Genomic DNA, 8,237 nt, shown 5'->3' with positions numbered 1-8,237 from the left:
TCCTGGAGGGGGGAGGGGCAGCCCTGAGCAGTCCACACAGTCAACGTCAGAGCTGGAGAAGCTGAGGGGAGGGGGGACGACCAGGGAGCGAGGCTTAAGTGTTGATCTTCTGAGGAGGTTTTATCACAGCGACCTTGAAGTGCAGCTGTATTTGGGGAAGCCAAATGAATAGCCAGATTAGCAGACACCTGAAAGATTCCACAGTTCTGAGAACAGAGTGGCTCTCAATGCATCTGAATGTAGAATGTGATCTTCACAGACGATCAGAGCGGGTTTCCAGGGCTGCAATTCTATTTGAGATATTTTCCAATGTGCGGTTAACCCCCGCCGACTGCGCAGCCACTGCCTTCCCAATCGAATCAATCATGTAGGGCAGCCTGGAAGGACCAATCAAAGCTGCTTCCACTTTCTTGATTTTCCGGTAAACCAGCATAGTGCCCGCTCCACACATCAGAAAGCTGGTCACCACCAAGCCGAATATGTACACATCTTCGACGTCCTCCACAGAAAGCATGTAAAGGCACATGACCTGCCATCTCCTCCACGAGTCCATCACGTAACCCATCACATGCGTCCTGGCAGGACAGGTCGGGTCCTCCGCCCCCAAATGTCTTGTAGAAAAAATAGTGTCAATTGCGTTCAGAGACTACTTTAACAGATCCATTTTTTGTCATTTCAGAAGAGCAAAGCTGCAGCCTCACAGACAACACGCCACAGAAGCAGGAAAGATAAGGAGGGAGGGAGAAGAGAAAAGTGCGTCCGTCTCTGCCGAGTGCAAGCTGGCAAAAAAAGTTCTGAGCTAGGTCGAAAGTTCTGAGCTTTCTCAGAATCATCTTATCCCAAAAGGTGAGATCACACATGGAGCTTCAGACTGAGGGAGATTGACAGTCATCTTGTGTTTCTTCCACTTTCTAATAAATAATCATAACAGTTGTCTTCTACCAAGCTGCTTGCCTTTTGTCCTGTAGTCCATCCCAGCCTTGTGCAGGTCTACAGTTTTGTCTCTGGTGTCCTTAGACAGCTCTTTGGTCTTGGCTATGTGGACAGGTTGGAGTGTAATTGACTGAGTGTGTGAACAGGTGTCTTCATACAGGTAACAAGTTCAAACAGGTGCAATTAATACAGGTAAAGAGTGCAGAATAAAAGGACTTCATTTTTTTCATTTCATTTACATTTTTTCATTTATATATGCCAAATCACAACAGAGTTGCCTCAAGGCGCTTCACATAGGTAAGGTCTGCTTAAAGACAAACTAACAGGTCTGTGAGAGCCAGAATTCTTGCTGGTTGGAAGGTGATCAAATACTTATTTCATGCAGTAAAATACAAATTAATTATTTAAAACTCACACAATGTGATTTTCTGGATTATTTTTTAGATTCTGTCTCACAGTTGACGTGAACTAACAATAAAAATCACAGACCTCTACATTCTTTGTAGGTGGAAAAACTTGCAAAATCGACAGTGGATCAAATCTATCTATGATGAATTGATAGCATGTTAAATTTTTGAGTAATCCACAAATATGATCTTCTTGGCAGAGGGAATTGTGTAATCTATTAAAAATACAGGTATTAATGCACTGAATGCCAACAAACAGACAAAACTGTCACTTCACATTTTCAAACATTTCAGTCATCAAGTATTTCTGAGGTTAAATCTGGTAAAACGTTTACTGCATGAAGTAGCTGCTAGAACAGGTTACACCTCCAATCGATCTACTTCATACTTTAATCTAATCACTTCAAGTCCTGAAAAGCTTTTACTCTGTGAGGGGAAGTTGGCTGGACACAGGAAGGCGCAACAAAGGTCGATGACGACAGCTACACCCCAACCCCGTACAATCAGTCCTGACGCCAAATATATTAAATAATGTTACATTTTATTGATATTCTAAAGAAAAGACAGATGACATAGCAACTGTAAAGGAGGTTTTATAAGACTGTAAACCAATGAGGAGTCTCAAACCCACAACCTGTTCTGAGCCAGAACACTTTTAGTCCAAGTCATCGTTTAAGCTCCAGCTGACCTCCAGGTTTACTGATGAAGTCCACAGTGAAGACGAAAGTTAACATCACCACAAAGAAGAAAAGGACTGTAACAAGTAGAAAATCTTTAGTGGAAATTGCAATGAAAAAAAGGGGCAACAATTTCCTATTTCGACAACGCAACAGCATGTCCTTTTAGTTCTCACTTTTTACACAATTCAGACTTTTTCTAACAGCTCAGCCCCGCCCATTAACCTCACAGGAGCTGAGACAGCTTGTCATATGCATTTTCAATATGCATAGCAGGAGTAAACATTGCCCACACAGGGGCTGAGACAGGAAACATCAGGATGCACACTTCAGTGTGTTAACACCTGCAGAACAGGGGGCACACTCGAACCACAAGTGGCGACACTTTAGTATGAGCTTTGCACATCTGGGCGTGTTACCATATACCAAACAGGAAATACACTCGTTATGGTGAATTCTGTCCACTAGTTGTTGAATGTTGGCCACATACACCGCCCCCCCGAATTCACCAGAACGAAAACAATCAATGTTATCGAGGGGCGGGCGAATATAATCCAACCACAATGATTCCTCCGCACCGTAGCATCAGAGGCACCGTGGCATAAGGGAACTGTAGCCCCCCCAACCCGGGGGTCCGGGATGAGTGGGTGGGTGGTTGGGGGGGAGCCCATGGAGGCAGGCGAGCAAGCTCCCTGAGTCTGTCCACATCCAGGTGGGCTGGCTTGAGGCGGTCCACTGAAATGTGCTCAGTTTTACCATGTATGTCGACCACAAATTTTTGTACGTCATTTTCAATACGCGAAACAGGCTGTCATTGGGAGGCTGCAGCTGTGCAGCACTTCTCCTGTGAGCATCATGGTGAATAAAGACATAGTCCACTGGCTGCAGGCGCGAGGGAGTGTAGGAAGGCAGAAGACCATGCTGTGAACTAGGCACAGGGGCGAAAACTTAACTTGTCCTGAAGCTCACTCTGTTGGTGGCCATTGACCAGAAGGCGGTGGTGTCGGGAATGAAACCTCCAGGGTCCCGCAGCTGTTGGCCATAACTCCACCGATGAGAACTGGAGGCCCTTTTTGGGGGCAGTTCATAGACCCAGCGTGACTCACGGGAGTGTGCTAAGGCTGGGCACACACGGTACAGTCACTTGCCCAGTTCCAGATCATTGCCGGTTCCGGATCACTGCTGTAGTTTTTGCGCCGCCGTTTCTCGTAATCAGCCCAAATAAGCTAATACTTGGTACCAATGGAAAGACTGATGTTTTGTCTACAAACGACCACAAACTCGACCAGATCCAGCCCTCCTTGTGATCAGCAGAGGAATCAAAACATCCCGGTGTCTGCGGTGTGCGCGCTTTTTCTCACTCACTCATTCCTGCAAGTTTTAAAGTAACCATCTCTAAAATGTAGCAAACGTGAGTTAGCCATTCCGTGTTTTTGGTTCTAGAGTGGGAAAATACTTACTTACTTGGGTAGAAAATGTCAGTGTCTTATGTCTTGCTGTTTAATTGCTGCGCGCATTTACTGTATCTACGACGTGAAAATTTGCCGGTTGTGTATCACTGAAGCAGAAGCCTCATGTCAGTACTTGTGAGTCATGTGTACTTTGGGGGTCATCTCAACGTCACGAATGGGCATGAATGTGGGGGCTTTTACTTTTATTCTAGAGGAAATCTCATCTCCCACTTCATTTTTTGCTCGTTAAAACATATAAGGGTGCTTTTCAAAACTAAGTAAATTTCATTAATAAGTATAATTTATATCATTTTGTTTTCAAAACACATTCTCAGACACAATGTGTATCATTCGGCATTAGAAGGGCTCCAGCCAGATGCCAGGAATGACCCCAAAGTAACACAGAGTGTCGTGATCCAGAACCAGCAAAAGTGATCCATTTCCAGCAAATATTTGCACCACACATAATGTGGCTTCACACTTTAAGTAGAAGGGCTACTCCATCCAGACTTTTTCAGCTAGATAACATCCAAATACCCAATACAACAATACACAATAAAGGACATTCAGTTGCATTATGGCTCCGTATAGCGGGACTTTAAAAAAGGTGATCCAGAACTGGGCATGTACGATATTTTCAATTGTTGTACTCAGCTCCAGCTCAAACTGTGTGACAAAACCGCAGGGTTTAAAAGCTCAGAGCTCACGATTCATGTTCTCACACTGTACGGCCCGATGCTCTGATGTGATCGGACTGCTCACATTGTACGTTCAAAAACCACGTCAGGCTCGTGTTTCCAGAGGCAAAACGTAGGCTAACTGAAGCTTTTTTCTTTTTAAAATAATTTATTTCATGCCTATCAGCGCGCACAGTGAGTGAAATCAGCTGGGGGGAGACTGAACGCATATGCACGCGTATGGACACACAGCAGACAGCAACATGATTCACGAGAGGATGGTAAAAAAATAAAACATAAACATTCATAACAGGTGCTACTTACACTGTTCTATAAATACACAGCAGTCTCCCACCACCTGATTCCACTCACTGTGCGCGCTATGAACTTTAATATGATATTAGGTTATGCCGAGGGAACGCAATAAAAAAAAAAAGACTTGACATGAGATCACTGTTTGCTCTCTCCGGTGTTTGCACACGCACAGTGCGCGAGGTAATCAGCGGATAGACGCTTGTAGCGCTGCTTCAACAGCGCGGAACCCTCACGAGTCACAACGGCCGACCAAAATATCAAACAGGTTTGATTTTCATCCGACCATACGATTCCCAATCAGGAGGTGGTCGTGAGATGTTAAACGCAGCTCGTTACTCCATGTAGACTGCACAATGCAGGACGCACGAGTAAGCAGAAACTCAGCGTGATCCAAAAAATTTCTCGCAGGAGTGAAAAATCGGCTGAAAAAGGGCCAAAACTCGCACAGTGTAAGCTCAGCTTAAGATGGCCCGCAGAGAGCCTTTCATAGAGCAGTGAAAGCACTCACACAGTCCATTAGCCTGGGGGTGATACGCCGTGTCCGGTGGAGCTTCACACCCAGGCTGTCTGCGATTGCATTCCAGAACTCAGACGTAAACCGTGAGCTCCTGTCAGAAGTGACGTCAGATGGAGTGCCGAATTGGGCGACCCAGGTGTCGATGAATGCTCGGGTCATCTCAGTTGTTGTTGCTGCTGTGAATGGAACAGCCTCCGGCCACCGGGTGGTCCTATCCACCATTGTATAGAGGTGTGTAAAACTGAGGGAGGGGAGTAGGGGGCCCCACAAGGTCCACATTAACATGATCGAACCTCCACTCAGGTACAGGTAAATGAGCCCATGGGAGCTTTGGAGTGGTGGTGGATCTTGGAGCACTGACACTCGCCACAAAACTCTGCCCAGTCTCTAGCGTTCTTCTTGAGCCCCTGCCAGATGAACTTGGCTGCCACCAACTTGTGTGATGGTTTCCTCCCTGGGTGGGAAAGGCTGTGCACAGTATTAAAAACCCACCGCTTTCATGCGGCAGGGACGACGGGCCGTGGCTGTCCTGTGGAGATGTCACAAAGCAGCCTGGTGTCACACTCACCAAAAGTGATGTCTGTTGGCTGTAATCCAGTGGCCGCAGACCTGAATGACTGAACCTCTGGGTCGGTGGTGGATCAGCTGCCATGAGGGTGTAGTCCAGGCCGAGGCAGACAGTGGCTGCAAAAGACCAAGACAGGCAGTCCGAGATGAAGTTGGTCTTGCCCGCAACATGCTGTGTGTCTGTGGTGATCGCTGAGATATAAGCGAGCTATCTCTGTTAGTAGACAGACCAGGGTTCAAACACTTTAGCCATGGCAAAAGTCAACAGTTTGTGGTCAGCGAAAGCTGTAACCACAGGCCCGCCAACAGTGTGCGGAAGTGTCGGAAGGCAAGGCAAAGGTCAAGCAGCTCCCGGTCAAAAGTGCTATAATTGCACTCACTGGGGCATAACTGCAGACTAAAGAAAGCGAGCGGTTAACAAGCACCGTTCACCCACTGCTCATGCACTACGCCCACAGCATGGTCTGATGCGTCCATGGTGATGGCTATGGGGGCATCCGGCAATGGGTGACCTAGCACTGTTGCGGCCACTAAAGCAGCTTTGGCATCTGTGAATGCTGTGCTTCTCTCAGCGGAGTGGTGGCAGACTGAGTTTTCCCCCAGTGAACACTGGTGTTCCTCAGAGATAAGTTCTGGCTCCTCCACTGTTCAATTCTTGCATGGACAGGGTGGGTGTTGGGTATAGCGTTGCGGAAACCCACTGACTTGGGTGCTTTGCTGACAAGTTTGCTGATGACTTTGCGAGTGATGCTGTGAACGTTTCAGACCCAATGGATCCTGTGATTGCAGCACTTGAGAAGGTGAGTGAGGAATCAGTGTGTCTGGGTTTAGATTAGTCTTGGATAAAAATTAAGATTCCAGTGTTAGTGACTTCCTGGACTCAGCCACCAGAAGTAAATTTTTATGTGTTGAAAGTGTTAAACTTACAGTGTCATGTCTCTGGGTGCTTAACATTTGAGATTGAGGAGCGTTCACGCAGATGTTGTTACTGGAGAACAACGGTATGAGTCTTTAGGTTCCAGGTGGTCTTTCAGCATGGTTGTGAGACTTGGATGCTAACCGGTGACCTAAAGTGATGACTGGATATATTTGGTATAAGGTCTCTTTGGAGGCTCCTTAGGTACTATCAGAATGACTTGTATCAAACGAGCGGTTACTGAGAGAGACTAAGATGAGGAACATCACTTGCATAAGGTTCAACTACATTTTGGCCATGTGACCTGTTTCTCTGCATAAGCCAGTACACAGGTGCCCGCGTGTTGAGGACCCCAGTAGCTGGAGGCGGCCAAAGACACACCCACACTTCACCTGGCTGCAACAGACAGATGGTTCTTTGACAGTTGTGGGAATGGACTGGCTGTCTGAGTGCTGCCATCCAGGGCACAAGGCAGTTTCGTGGTGTCGGCAAAGTGAAACAGCAGCAGCACATGCTCCCAGACTTATTTCATACAAGTGACTGCAATCACGATACATAAGAAGGATCCACTAAAGGCCGAGGTTTTGAGGACAAAGGACAGACAAAGTTAAAAGCCTTATGTTGACTTTGACCAGAAGCAGCTTCAAGACCTCTAGACTGAAACGTATCTCGGTTGGACCATCACAGTGGAAACGTGTACTGCGGTCAGATGAATCAGTGCTCCAGATCTTTTTTTATTTTGAAAGAAATGGACACAGTGTGCTCCAGACCCAAAGCCAACACGAACCATCTAGACCGTCATCAGCAACAAGTCCAAACGTCAGGGTTCTGTCCTGGTGTGGGGTTGCGTCCTGCGCTCTTTTCAAGGTCATTTGTTCTTCTGTAATGGATGCATAATACAGAAAAGAACCTTGAAATTTTAGAGTAAGATGTGGTGTCTTCAATACGCAAATCTTTTCCAGGGACAACCATGTTTTCATCAGTAAGACAAAACTATTCTGCACACAATACAAAGGCATGGCTGCAGAAGAGTACGGATACTGGACTGACTCCTGCAGCACAGACGTGTACCAAATGCAGAATATTTTGAGAATTAAAAAAATAAAATGCAACATACCATGACCCCGTACTGTTAGACAGTTTAAGGGGTCTTTGCAGGAAGAATGGGACAAATAAAACCTGAAACCACATTATTGCTTTGCATTTCAATGCCAAAATATGAAAGGAGTATGAGGGCATTTCCTTCCATTGTTGCACAGGGTTAAGCAATGTTCCAGTGATCCCCGCCCAGTACCCCAGAACGTCGGAGACCTTCAGTTACAATGCATTACAGGCAGACCACCACCGGCCCGCCATTTCTCTTCATGACAGCAGCCACCGATGGTCCATGACTTCTGATATTTCTGCTCAATCAGATTTCCATCTCCTTGCACAGGCTAATCACTGGTTCATCAATGAAACTTTCAAAATTGTGCCAGAATTATTTTTCCAACTCTACACAGTCCACTCTGATTAACGACCAGGTTATCAGTCGGGTGCAGGTGGAAGGACTCCAGCAGAGATATGCTGCTGACGCTGAGCTCTCCCATTACAACCTGGATGTTGCTGTTCTGGCCTTCATGCCACCAGAAGATGTGGTCGCTTTGTTTGAGGGTAGTTCAGGAGGGACATGCCTGAGAAGCTCCAGCCTGTGGTTGACTATTTTGAGGACACCTCAGCAGTTGCCAGGTAGGAGAAACTGCAGGGGTCGTTTTTGACCTCTATCCAGGAAGGGCTG

This window comes from Thalassophryne amazonica, chromosome 9 (genome assembly GCF_902500255.1).
Source record: "Thalassophryne amazonica chromosome 9, fThaAma1.1, whole genome shotgun sequence".
NCBI lineage: Eukaryota > Metazoa > Chordata > Actinopteri > Batrachoidiformes > Batrachoididae > Thalassophryne > Thalassophryne amazonica.
This window is presented reverse-complemented; position numbering follows the sequence as displayed.